Source organism: Perca flavescens, chromosome 19, assembly GCF_004354835.1.
Source record: "Perca flavescens isolate YP-PL-M2 chromosome 19, PFLA_1.0, whole genome shotgun sequence".
NCBI classification, from domain to species: domain Eukaryota; kingdom Metazoa; phylum Chordata; class Actinopteri; order Perciformes; family Percidae; genus Perca; species Perca flavescens.
In genome coordinates, this window is record NC_041349.1 from 8,538,225 (window position 1) to 8,553,352 (window position 15,128).

At 37.1% G+C, this 15,128-nt stretch overlaps 1 long non-coding RNA gene across 2 annotated transcripts; it reads left to right on the forward strand.

The window, feature by feature from the left end:
• The first annotated feature begins 979 nt into the window (after window positions 1-979).
• LOC114573992 (uncharacterized) lies at window positions 980-9,868 on the forward strand. 2 transcript variants are annotated; one of them, XR_003695006.1, is made up of 4 exons: window positions 980-1,155; window positions 6,516-6,548; window positions 7,419-7,492; window positions 8,335-9,868. It is a non-coding gene; the product is annotated as an uncharacterized LOC114573992 (long non-coding RNA). The 2 variants fall into 2 exon arrangements; XR_003695005.1 differs by lacking the exon at window positions 980-1,155 and adding an exon at window positions 3,045-3,152.
• Window positions 9,869-15,128: the final 5,260 nt, after the last annotated feature.

The following is a 15,128-nucleotide window of genomic DNA, read 5'->3' on the forward strand; positions in this document are numbered from 1 at the left end:
CAAAATGACGATTTTTGCGTCATCAGAGTTTTTTTTTTTTTTTTCAGACACACAATACAGCTATCTCTTGTATCAGTGGGGACATGAGGGAGGGAAGCACTGTCTGATACAAAGCTTAATGCTAATCGGTGAAGTATCCCTTTAAGTAAAAAATACACACAACGTCAACCTGATTTTTAAATGCGTTTTAAATTCCATTGCAGAGGGGTTTGTGTTTTAGACTAGCTATTTGATAAACAGTGTCTGAAATGGGCTTGCTGAGTACCAGCACTTCTGATTGGTATTAACAGAATTATGAATCGGCTGATATTTATACCAAAATAAGCTATGTATCATGATGTATTGTGAAGAAACAAGCAACTCTATGTAAAACCAGACATTCAGCTCCTCCTTATAGCCCAACTGGAATGATCCTTTTTTTTATAACCACATTTTCAGTTGCTAATCCAAGGTCAGGCCTAATTAAAGTCACTTCCATACTGTGCCAAAACGTTTTTTTCAATACAGGGAAGTTAATGATTTGAAACATTTGTAACATAGGCTATTCCCTCAGATGCAAATATGTAGGCCTATCGCTAATAGATTTAATATTGACTATTACAGGACTCTCAAATAAGTTGATTAGCAGTGTTGGAATGTAAATAAGTACACTTAGGCCTACTCCAGTAGGCTACTGTACTTAAGTAGAAATGTTGAGGTACTACTACTGAAAACTACATTTCAGAGAGAAATATTGTATTTTTTACTCCACAACATTCATCTGTTAACAGTTTTAGTTACTTTACACGTTAAGATTCCTGCACACAGAACACATGTTTATAAGATCTGTTTTATTATAAATGAACCTAGCCAACAATATAACGGCCTACAAGTCCAGCTGAGATGATTATTAAACCCTTTGACAGTTTTGATGTTGTTTTGGCCAGAAGATGAAAATCGTGGCGGGGGAGAAGTGCACGCGCACACCGGTATGGACACCAGGAAGCCGGCAGCGTAGCCTATTTGACAGTCCGCCAGAGCCGTAGATCGGCCCCTTTCTCTCCGCAGAATTACAGGTTCTTAAAAGGGTCAGGCGGTCATACACCAGCAGCGGTGACACATTTCGAGTGACAAGTCTAGTAGGAACGGGGGAAATCAACCACAAGCTCAGCAAAGGTAAGCGCCACGGCGCCATATCCCCAGTTCACTGTGACATGCGTGCAATCCGACCAAAAGGGTCCACGCATCTCAAGATAAGTCTCCCCACTGAGCTTACCTGTGTTTGAGACCTCCACGGTGGGCTTCGACCATAGAGCGACCAACAGAAATAGCTTATAGTACTCGATCTTCATCATCATCCCCATGTCGGACGCTACCCGGTCCGTTGCGCGTTGTCCCATCTGAAACTGTGACTGAGGGGCGCTGCAAACGGCGGAGACATTAAAACATTACATCCAGGAGCTGTATGATTATTCTCGGTTTGTTATAGCTTCCTAAGGAGAAGGAGTAAACCGCTGGTGACCATATCAACCACCTCAGGCATAATAACATATGTTTATCTGAAAGTAAATCAAATATATTAAGGTACATTTTCTCTGAAATGTTTCTAAACGTATATATTTTTTTTTTGAGACTGCATGCACGAGTTACATGTGCAATAACCCACCCTAGAACCTTACACTGGACCTACATTTAAAACTTAAAATAATCATATTCTACTGTAAAGAAAAGAAAGGACTAAATATGTAATAGACCAGCACACTGGGTAAGTTGTCAGAATATGCGACCCCACTGTAACTGCTTAATGAAGGAGTTAAACTTCAACATGTTTGGGGTATTTATGTCATCCCTTCACACTAATTCTGGACACATGTTTTCTTATTTATAATTTAATTTCATTTATTATTTCGAACAAAACTAAAAAATACATATACACATACAGTATACCCATATATACACATACACACATGCATACATACACATGTACATACGTACACACAAATAATAAACATATACACACACATACACACACATATGTACAGTATATACATATACTGTACATACATACATACATACATAGGCCTACATACATACATAGGCCTACATACATACATACATACATACCTATACATATAAAATAAAAAGTGTGTAGCAACACACAAAGGAATAATCATCAGCCAGAGGTCACCATATATTATTGTAGGCCATTTTAAAGGACAATTCTGGCGCAAAATGAACCTGGGGGTTAATAACAGATGGGTACAGAGTTGACGTTCTCTGGGACATGTTTTCATGCTAATCGAATGTTTTTGTAGCTTGAAAGAAGCTAGCGCGGATCACTGATTAGCTCACAACGCTAGTATTCGGGGCACAGGGAAAGTAAAAATAAATTGCTATTTTGTACCACTAAAAAGGCTCAAAATATCACCACACTTCCACGGTAGCATAACGAGGGTCCCTACATGTTAGCCGAAGCATTGAGAACTTTGTAAGTGTACAGACAGTTTATTTAAGGAAGAGCTGCGGGAGCTCCGTGAAGGGGCTACGAGAGAGAGAGAGCTATAACCAGTCATGACTTAACCAGCGGTGGAACGTAACTACGTACATGTACTCCAGTACTGTACTTCAGTCCAACTGTTGAGGTACTCATGCCACTTTCTACTTCTGCTCTGCTACATTTCAGAGAGAAATATTGTACTTTTTACTCCACTACAATTATCTGTTACAGCTTTAGTTACTAGTTACTTTACACGTTAAGATTCCTGCACACAAAACACATGTTTATAAAATCTGATGTTTTATTCTAAAGTAAACTAGCCAACAATATGACGGCCTACAAGTCCAGCTGAGATGACTAGACCATTAAACGCACAACTGGTTGGATCCTTTACACTTTCTAAAATGGGAGGATTTTTATTTACTTTTAATACTTTACCTACATTTTCCTGATGATACTTACACACTTTTACTGAAGTAAAATGTTTAATGCAGGACTTTGACTTGTAACAGAGTATTGTTACAGTGTGGTATTAGTGATTCAACCTGTGATTACATTTTGTCACATTTTCAACTGAGGCCAGGATGTGGATAAACGGTTAACTGAACTGAAACTGAATAGAACAAAGACGACGTTGAAAACAAGATGGAGCTTACCTCACTCTGCCTGATAGTTTGTAAGAAATCTAATTTCTTTCTGTCATTTCAATAGATATACTTTTCTTTCTTTTTCTGGTTTTCCTTTGTTCAGTCAACCGTTTCTTGTTGTTCCTGAGTTAGATTAGATTAGACTCAGCTTTATTTGCAAGTACTGAGACCACAAAATGGAGTTTAGCATCCAAGCAGAAGTGAAATAAATAACAGGAAAGGGAAAGCTCTGAATGAGCTAAGATATAAACTGTATCTACAAAAAGATATTTAGTGTGTAAGTAAGGCAGCAGATAGGAAGCAACAGCAGTATTGTCGTCACGTCATTTTGTGTGGATAACTAAGTTATCTTGATTTGATTTATTGTCCCAAAGGGATATTTGATTTCACAGCCAGTGAACATACCCAGACAGTTCTGGAGTATGATCTGGACATGTGAGACTAGCGATGCGTTGATTAAAAACCAAGTTTATTGTCTTTTATTCTTCAAAAAACTGCAATCCTATAAGATAAATGTTCATCTATCATCTAATTGACCCTAACCAAGGGCGCAACTTTGGGTCCAACAGTGGGGGGGGGGGGGGGACATTGAGGACACTTCATTTTCTTCATTCTGGTGAATGTTTCAGCAACAATTTGTGCATTTTCTCCTTCAATTTAAGGTGCAAATGTCCCTATTTATGCAGGGTTTCCACGGGGTCTTAAAAAGTCTAAAATTTCAAAAACAATATTTTAGGCCTTAAAAATTAAAAACATAAAACAAAATTACCAGTATTTAAAATTCACTGAAGTATTGTGTTCTAGGTCTGAAATTATTTTAAACAGGTCTTAATTTCCCTACGTCCATGCAACGCTACCTTTCATGCTCATTGAAATGCTTTTTCTTATTCTGTGGTAAATAAAATAATTATATATATATATATATATATATATATATATATATATATCAAATATAATTTGCTGTATATGTACGGATTATTATTACTTTGTGTCGCTTTTATTCAATTTGAATACATGTATTTACTTTGCATGTACTTTTGTGACTGCATTTTGTTGTACTTTAACGTCATGATGTACAGTTCTCAGCAAAAAATTTCCGTTAGCCTAGTAGCTGGTTTGATTTGCATTGAGAGATCTTATGGAAAGTACCCCATACCAATCTGCAATGAAGGTCCTCTTCATCACTAATATTTTGCAGCATTAGTAGACTGTAGCTCATTATGTTATATGTTATATTGTTTTACATGTGAAACACCAAGGACCGTGCTGGAAATAAGTATTTTACTTTAGCTAAACTAACAGTGTTTGATTGTATTAGGTAACATAATGCAAATAAATTGAGATAACAGTAGAGAAATACAAATGTATTTGATGTGGTTGTTGTATTTTGTACAATTGTTTAAATTGAGTACATTTCAGATTTCTCTTGTACTATGGTAGGGTCGAGATAAGGTCAGTCTCAAGGTATGGTGAAGGGTATGTGATGATATGGGGGGGCTATTTTAATTCCAAAGGCCAAGGGAACTTTATCAGGATGCATAGTATCCTGGATCCATGAAATAACTGGCCTTTAAAAATAAAGATCTGCCTGCCTCTATGGGAATTTAACATAGGGGTGTACTTACTTATGCCCCCTGTATTTTAAGGAAGAACATTTATTTATGTACGATACATCATTAATTCACAAGGAAAATTTGTGTCCTTAAAGTTTGGATTTTTCCAATTTTTTTTAATTAAGGTCAATTTCCAAAAGATGATTTTTTTATACCTCTTTTTAGTCAACTTTAGCATGGGTGTATTCACTTATGCTGAGAACTGTACGTAGGTCTTACATTTCATTCATAAAGGTCTTAAATTTGACTTGTTGAAAGCTGCAGAAACCATGTTGTGTAAAGTGTTGGGGGGGGGGGTTGCATTGGCCGCCAGTTGCATTGCATTTTTTCTGCTAGTTTGACAAAGGAACCATAAATCAGTGATGTATTTTGAAGCAGATACTGCTTTGTGCTTTGTGTACACTTCTACACACGTGCTTGAGATTGTGCATAAAAACCGTCGACTTTAAAAAACAAAGTCAGCAGCAGTGACGTCACCCACTGGTTTGTATCGCACAAGATCGTTTCATGTAGAGCAGCAACGATGCAATAACATGTTTAGCCATTACCAATCACCCTTTCTATTGAAGGCTTTAACCTAAAACTATCTTCAGCTCTAAAAAGAACTAGAACTGCAAGCAGTTATGAACGAGGCCCAAGCCTCCCGGCGCCAGTCCCCCCTGGTGCGAGTCGCCCCTGACGACGCTAAGAGCCCACGGAAGCGGAGCCTGCGAAAGGAGAACCCAAAGCACGATGGCGGCGAGGCAAAAGTCAGGAAATTTGACTAAGTGCGAGGTCCAAAGTCTGTAGTGAAATGCAATTGCAAATGTCCTCTTCATTGCATAAAAGGCCAGAACACTTCTACCTCGATTATAGCACCCCCTAAAGGGTGATCATCACCATATCTGGTGGAGAGCCACAGAGTGGTATGTCGAACAATAATCTCAAGTTTTGTGATGATAGCATTTACTGCAGCAGAGATATTTCCATTGCAAATTATTCCCATTTAAATGCATTGATTTATTTGTCAAAAGGCCTCTACATTCATTATAGCGCCCCCTAATGGCCAATTTTGATTTAAAAAACTCCTCTCCTCTTCAAATTTACAATCATCACTGTCACTTTATTATGCCAAATGGGAAACTTCATCTGCAGTCAGGAGTGCAAGATAAAAAAAACAAAAACACATACAAATGTACAAATTACAAGACATGAATACAATCACAAAAGGACAAAAATGTTACCTGTATGTAATATTTATTGTACATCACAATTTTACACCACAGGAGCAATATCTAACAAAAAATTCAACTTCACACGTCCTTCAGCTTTACGCTGTTTCATTCCTCAGACAGTACAAATAGAAAATAATGTTCATTCGGACAATATAAATACATTTCAGTAAAAAAATACATTAAAAAAATAGGTCCGTTCACATTTCTAGTTCCTAAACAGCGTGTAACAGGCAACTTTGGTCAGTAACTGGACTCCTACTGTTCATGTGCATAATTATGAAACTTTAAAAGCCAGAGTAAATTATTTCATAGAAATGCTGCTTGTGCAGGTAGCAGCCATTCCTGGTTTTTGTGCCAATCTACAAATAAAATGGGCAAGCAACAGGGCCGTGTTACTTCCTGGTGTGCTATGTAACACGGCCTGGTCCTCAGAAAGCTGAGTTTGTTCTAAACATTTTGATAAGAACCACATTGGTACACTCTAAAAAGTCCTTCAGTGGAACTGTCCATATGACTTTATTTTAAAATGTACATGACCCTGTTGCTGTCCACGTTTTTTTTGCAGAGCTTGCGGAGGACATTACTTCTCAAAACATATGTAAGTAACAATGTTTATCTGTGAAAGATTATACTCAAAATTCAATGTCTACTTTTCTCTATCTCATGCTAAAATAGCACTTGGTTTCCTCTATCATATGTTTGCCTAACATTAACATTACCAATTGTGAGGATGCCACGAGGCTTTTTCCAAATGTGCACTAACGTTAAGATCAAACATTAGCTAACGTTAAACTTACAGTCTATGTTTAGTCAAATGCGGTTTCTACTTTGTGTTTTTTTTTTATTATTATTAACATCAAATGGTATCCCCTTTTTAGTAGAACATTTCAATAAATCGACCATTCCTCTTGTGGCCGCAATGTCTGGATTTAAGATGGCGGAGTATCGGTCAGTTTTAATCTAGTCTCAAACAACTCGCCTCAAGCTAAGCAGCCATAAAGAGAAAATTAAAGGATGTTAATTACTAGCTATGACCAAAATGTCACAAGTCATGTGCAGAATTGCTGCATGTGCTTCTTGACACGTATTATCCAGATAGCCTGCATGGTAACGTTCGTGGGAGTAACCTGTGGCATAGAACAGAACTTTAACTGAAAGAATGTCCATTTAGAGAAAAAAAACGCAGGCAATGCATGTTTTTCTGTTTCGTAAAGATAGTTTTTTTGGCTTTCAGCATCAGCAAACAGATTTTAGCATTTCTGAAATCATATAAGCTTGTTCTTGTAACATTACAAGAACACGTTATAACAGAACTAGAACATTTTTCTTTAAGTCATAACAGGTTTGGTAAATAAAAAATTCTAACAGAGTGGATACGTAACCCTGGTTTACTGTGCAAACTCAAGTGTACATTTTTTGTAAAATATTTCCATATGGTTATATTCACCTTTTGATTTTTGTTCTCAAGGAGACCATCAAATCTACTCCAGAGAGCATTGCAGCTACCCCCACAAAGCTCTGTCTCATTCAGATACATATTAGGTAAGCAATCAGAGTAACATACATCTTTTAAAGGTTTTTGCAATACATGCTTTTGTGTCAAACTGTTATTATGAGAAATTATGTAATCCAAAAGTGGTTAAAATAAGTTTTAAGTTTTAGGAACACATGCATTACACAAGTTTGTTGTTTTGTTTTCTTGCTCAAGTTGGATGGACATGGCAAGTGTTTTATAAAAAGTTACAACTGGTTTACAGCTCGTAACAAATTTGAAGGTTAAAAAAAAAAGCTACACCACCAGTCCATTCCCAAATAAATTGTCCTAAATACATACACTGTCTTAAACTTTTGGAAGTCAGTTTGCATTAAAGCTTAATTTACTTCTTAGGTTACTTGATACCTGAACATTTTGATTACATTTATCTTTCAGTTTTGATGACCTAAACTTCAAGTACTTAAATTATAACACAATAAAAAAAACAATAAAAACAATATTCAGACAGCAGTGATGATGAGGTTTGGAGTGGTATTGCTAATTTTTTCATTATTCACTTCATTATTAAACTCTAGGACCCTCTTCCATCATTACTGCTGGAAAAACGGGCATATTGGCTTTTCATTCAGTAGCCTATAAATGTTTGTAATTTTAAATAAGGTGTTGCTAACTGATGAATATGTATGTATGTAACCTCATATGTGCATCAGGTGATCCTTGCACGCACGTTTAACAATCTGTAAATCTATGCAAAATAAAAGTCAAAGCAAAAATGATTGGCTATCATCAGTTAAATATGACCATAACATTTTAATATTGATTTAAATGACAATAAATAATAATAAATAACCGTTTCTTAATTTTGGTATTCTGTTTGTCTGTCATACAGGGAACAGCAGAGAGCAGTGTGCACGAGGACCTGAAAATGCCCTGAGGATCTATGGTTGCCACGAACCAGATGCAGTGGAGCGAGAGAGAGACCCAGTGCTTAAATCTCTGCAATCTGGCCAGAGCATGCAGCTTTGTACTCGGGGTGACATGCGTGCTGAATCTCCAGTATCCATGCAAAGTTTGAGAACTCAAGAGGTATTCCAAAGACTGTGTACTTGATGCACTGCGCCCAAAACAAACTTCCAAGTTCATAAGCCTCAAAAACATGCTTCTTGCAGTGAAATATGATTGTTGGGCTGACTCACTGAAATATCTTACTGGGACACTTGATGGAATTGAGCCATCATTAAGGTTATCAATTTCAGCTGTGTTTTTCCTACTATGACAGGTCAAAATGTCTGCTGTAAAAAAAGGTCCATTAACCCAAATAAACCCAGAATTGATAAGTGTGTGAGAGATGTTTGCACAAGGGAGGTGGTGATGACTCTCACCTGTGTCAGTAGGATCACGCTGGGATAAAAGTGCGTGTTGAACAGCCGGACAATCCGTGGGGACGGATTTTAAACTGTGGGTACAGATTGTCAATTTAAAAATTTGCACATACAAATAAATATCTTCCTGAATTCACAAATTCTTAATTATTGCAGGGACTGCAGAAGATCCCATTTTTAAATAACTATAACCCAGAAACAGGAGAAATGATTGATAATCTTAGTGTGCAGCAATAAAGTTTTTCCTGCTCTGATAAACAAATGAGTGAAAAAACAGATTGCCCTGCTCTGCCTCTGATTGGCTAGTACTCATTGCCATGTGGGTCAGAGCCAATTAGAAGCAGTAAAACACTCTGCTGTCTCCTGTGTGTATGGGGAAAGGGGAGGGACAGAGGCAATGGGCAAGACAAACTCGTACATTTAAATAACATATAGAAAATATCAGCTTGACAACTTATTATGGAGCTGGGAACAAGCCCAAATAAGCAACTACACTTTAGAAACAAGCCCAAAACAAAACGCGACCCACGACTACCAATATTTGTAAGCTACTTTACAGAAAAACAAGCCCAAAGTCGCTTATCATAAGCGGACTTGGCAACACTGGATGCAATAACATGTTTAGCCATTACCAATCACCCCCTCTATTGAAGGCTTTAACCTAAAACTATCTTCAGCTCTAAAAAGAAAAAACACTCTCCTCTTTAAATTTACAATCATCATTGTCACTTTATTATGTCAAATGGGAAAATTCATCTGCAGTCAGGAGTGCAAGATTAAAAAAAAAACACATACAAATGTACAAATTACAAGACAAACACAAAAGTATTGTACAGTATTTGTTGTTTGTACATGCTGTCTGTGTTTATTCGTTTTTACTATGGCTGCAGCATGGTTTGAGTGCCCAACACAAATTCCTTCACGTTGTGGGACAATAAAGTTAATCTTGAATCTTGAAAATAACGTTATCTGTACGTAATATTTATTGTACATCACAATTTTACACCACAGGAGCAATATTTACAAAACTTTGACTTCACACATCCCTCAGCTTTACGCTTTTCCATTCCTCAGACAGTACAAATACAAAAATAAGCTTCATTGGGCCAATATAAATACATTTCAGTAAAAAATATACATTAAAAGAAATAGGTCAGTTCACATTTCTAGTTCCTAAACAGGGTCTAACAGGCAACTTTGGTCAATAACTTATTGTTCATGTGCATAATTAGGAGACTTTAAAAGCCAGAGTAAATTATTTCATAGAAGTGCTGCTTGTGCAGGTAGCAGCCATTCCTGTTTTTGTGCCAATCAACAAATAAAATGTGCAAGCAACATGGCCGTGTTACTTCCTGGTGTGCTAAGTAACACGGCCTGGCCCTCAGAAAGCTGAGTTTGTTCTAAACATTTTGCTGCACCCCTACACTCCTAGCCGATCTCTCAGGTCAGCTGACCAGCTGCTCCTGATGGTGCCTAAAGCTCGGCTCAAGCTCAGAGGGGATCGAGCGTTTGCCGTTGCAGCTCCGAAACTTTGGAACGGACTGCCTCTGCACATTAGACAGGCCTCCTCTCTGTCTAATTTTAAAACTCTTCTTAAAACTTACCTCTTTTCTTTGGCTTTTAACACCAGGTAGAGTGTTGATGTTATGTTCATATTTGCATACTTTAATTGATGTTTACTTATTTAATTCAATTTAAATCGTTTTTTATTGCATTTATTTAATAGTGGGTACCTCTTTTATTGTGTTATCTATTTACTTTGTTTTATCTTTTGTGCAGCACTTTGGAAACCTTGTGTTTGTTAAAATCGTGCTATATAAATAAAGTGGATTGGATTGGATTGGATTTTGATAAGAAACACATTGGTATCAGGTAAGGGTGTGACGAGATCTCGTTTTACGAGATCTCGCGAGATTAAAACGTGACGAGACTTCTCGTCGAGGTGAAAAGTTGTCTCGTGAGGCGATGTGATGTCAGCGTGATGGAGCGTGAAATTACTATTGAAGATCCCCCTGCCACTTTTAAATCATTTGTGTGAAAACATTTTGGTTTTCCTGCGGAAATAATAAACGGCGAAAGAGTGACAGACAAGACGAACACAATATGTAAATATTGTAAGAAAAAAATGCCGTATACCGCGGCTAACACGAGCACTATGCAAAAACACTTACAGCACCACCACAGCTCTCTACCAACTACAGCACCCGCGACGAAAACATTAAAAGGCCAAACAACTCTAGAAGCCTTTGCATCTCTGCCACCGGTAAGTGCAAGAGCCACGGCAATAACGAGGGACATAGGCGTTTTCATTGCAGCTGATATGAGGCCATTTTCTGTGGTGGAAAATGTCGGATTTCGGCAACTCCTAAATATCCTTTGCTGTCTCCACTTGCCAAAGCATACCTTTCCATCCCTGCTACCTCAGTTCCAAGTGAGTGTGTTTTTTCTACTGCAGGAGACATAGTTACTGCCCAAAGGTCTCAACTGCTGCCAGAAATAGTCGACATGCTTATATTCTTGAAAAATAACATGACCATATCTTAGGCTGTTCTGTGTAGTTTATCTTATAGAAAAAAAATGTTTCTGTTTGCACTTGTAGTTTTGAGAGAGCAGTACTTTGGTTATTGATACACTTACTGTTTGCATTTCAACATTTTCTGTTGTTTACACATTTATTTTATTTGTACTGTTTATTTTTTTATGTTCGATTTGTGGAAAGGAGTTAGATTTCACAGGGCAGAAACCAGTTGGTAGATTTTATACAAAACATTTTGCAGTGTTTGCATGTCCTTTACTGCATATGATTCATTAAAATTGTAAAAAAAAAGTTAAATAACATTCATCATTAATAGTTGATTTCAAAAGGCACCTAAATTGTTTTGCATTTTGTGATTTTTCAGTTGAATAAAAAAACTATTTTCCATTCATATATTTCATCATTGAGGATTTCTTTAAAAAAAAAATTTAAAATCTCGTCTCGTCTCGTTCTCGTGAACCCAATCTCGTGATGTGTCTCGTCTCGTGGAGTAAGCGTCTCGTCACACCCCTAGTATCAGGTTATAATCTAATGCACTTAAAAGGTGAATTCAAGAAGATATGTAAAACTCGACAACATGCCCTTAGACCCCAAAGGGGTTAACAACAGAACTTGACATGTAGTGCAATTGTGGTTTTGCCTTTTTATGATGATAGCTGGTTGTCCTTTTTTCAGCGACATTTCACATTCTCAAGGCTGCCACGTGCGTCTGTGTGAGACGGTATTTGGCGCCCCGAAACTTAATTGGAACGCCATCTGGATTTTGTAGTTAAGGGGGTGAGTATTTGATACAAAAATACAATGTTTGAAACTTTGACACAGATGTTTAAGGAGCACTCCAGCGATTCGGTATTGCACTTTCTTAACATTCTCATGATGTCATATAAAGAAATTATACAGTTTTTCATAAAATCTCACAGTCCGTAGGCCCTTTTAGGCTACAGCGTAGACTAGAGCCTACGTGCTACTATAATAACCATATTCTTGGGTCTATACATTTTTCAGTAGGGATGTCCCGATTAGCTTTTTAGGCCCCTGATCCAATTTCTTTGATAAAAGATAAAAGAGCTATTGGCTCGGATCTGATACTTGCGATCGGGACATCCCTAGTTTTCAGTAAATATTTTACACATTCCATCCTCTTCATCATTTTAACTGTAAACGTAAAATGACTTTGGCTTGACCCTTAAAGCCGCCTATAAATGATCCGAGGTAAAACAGCGAGGTAGAGCAGAGTGCAGGAACTTGGTTTACGTCATTATTGCTTCTGGCGGTCGTGCCTTGCAAATTCTTTGGCAACGAGGTCAAAGTTGAAATAATCCAAAGGTTAAGCACAGCACTCTGCTGAAATTTTGAGCACCTTTCTTTTCGAGTTATCTCCACTGCTCTCCCTAATATTAAAACACAAAAGGCACAGCCAGCGCAGAGCAGTTTGATCGCGGATCACGTGTAGGCGGCGTTTCTGATTCTGAGGATGATTAGCTACGACTGTTTTATATGTTGTGACAGTTATAGCGGGGCAGTGCAATAATATTTACCTGAGCTTGTTTTACTGGAATGTCATAATAAAGTACTTTTGGCAGGTAAAGACTTGAACAGACTTTGAGAAAGCTTAAGTCTGACATCATCTTAAATCTAACGTTAAAGACATAATAAGTAAAGACTGGGGATCTTGCAGGGTCACACATTGCAAGAATACAACTAGATTTGTTTTGAAAAATGTAACCAAGCTAGCTAGCTACCGCTAGCTGGTAACTTTAAGGGAAAGTCTGCTGATTTTCTGTTCTGCTATCCATGCAGATGAATTTCTCCAGTACCCGGAGGTCTGTGTTTATCAGGCGGTAAAACTCCTGTTGGATGACTCACTTCCAAAGGCCTGAAAATCAGCAACTTTCCCTCTTTAGCCTTTAGCTTAGCGCGGCGCCATAGCAACATAAACACCACCGGCTCTAGCCAGTTTGCTGCTTCCTGTTTTGTGCTGGAGGGAGCGCACCCATTGGTTGTTGACAATGTTCACATGATTTAACTTCACTACTAAGACTTAAAACTTAAAGCGACAGTGGAATCACTCAAAAAGTAGTTTGGAGACTGGCCTCAGACAGGACATAAAGACTACAGATGTCCCTGCTTCACACGTTGACATCTCCTGGAGGATTTGGCTCCCTGATCCCTTCCAGTCTCACGTTTTCTGTGAGAAGATAAGGTCTTTGTCTACTTATGAATTACCCAATAGCTGGAAATGTTCACGCATTATTCCTTTACATAAAGGAGGCGAGGCACTAGATTTGAACAACTATAGACCAATTTCTATTATTAGTTCTGTTGTTAAAGTGTTCGAAAAATTAATTTATAATCAATTGTCATGTTATCTTAATGAAAATAATATCCTTTCACCTTTTCAGTCTGGTTTTCGTTCTAATCACTCTACAACTACTGCACTGCTAAAACTAACCAACAATATTCTTACCGCCTCTGACAATTTGGAACTAACTGGTGCTATTTTCATTGATTTAACAAAGGCTTTTGATTTGGTCAGTCATTACATTCTTCTATATAAACTTTACGCTATTGGCCTATCACGCTCTGCATTACTTTGGTTTAACTCATACCTTCACAATAGAAAACAATGTGTTGTTATCAATGGGATCAAATCTGACACTCTAACTCAGCAGTGTGGTGTGCCTCAAGGATCAACACTTGGTCCACTTCTTTTTTCCATATTTATTAATGATCTTCCTTCTATTTGTAAGTATTCTGTTCAGCTTTATGCTGATGATACGGTTATATACACTTCACATACAAGTTTAGTACAGATTGAAACAGACTTACAGTCTGATTTTTAATAACTTACAAAACTGGCTTGCTGTAAATAAGTTACTTCTCAATAAAACCAAAACACATGCTATGATTTTTGGCACTCGACAGAACATTAAACTTAAATACAAATCACATTTATTTCGTATTTCTTGTCTTGATGGCATTACGTTGCAGAAAGTTGACCATATTAAATACCTTGGCTTATACTTTGACTCTGAACTTTCATTTAATTATCATATTAATCATATTGTACATAAATTGAATTATAGTCTTAGTCTTCTTTTCCGTTCACAAAACTGTTTTCCATTTAAGGTCAGAAAAAGAATTGCCCTTCAACTTATATTGCCAATAATGGATTATGCTGATTCAGTGTACTGCATTGCTTCTAATTCCTCTCTTACTCCTCTTACTAGAGTTTATAATAGATTGTGTAGATTTATTCTTAACTGTGCATTTACAACTCATCACTGTATAATGTATGAACTTCTTGACTTGCCCACACCATTTATAAGAAGACAGATTCATTGGTTGCACTTTGTCTTTAAATGTGTTCATTTCAATTATCCTATTTATTTAAAACAGTTTTTGGTTCCTTTTTCCTCCACTCATTGTTTAAGACATACTGTACAGCTTTTCTTTTCAGTACCTCATGTTTCTAAGTCTAGATCAAAAAATGCTTTTATGTTTAAAGCACCTTCTGATTGGAATAATTTACCAGTAAATATTCGTTCGATTTCAACTTTCAGACTGTTCAAACATGCCTTGTCAATTCATTTTTATGCTAACTGTACATGTAGACTTTAATTCTCTCCAGTCGTATCTCATTCTTCACTTTTCTTTTTTTATTGAACCACTTAATCACACTCTTTCCACAGTAACGTTTGGTTATATGCTGATGTATCATTATTCCCTGTTATTTATTATGTTGTAATTGTAGGCTCTGTGTGT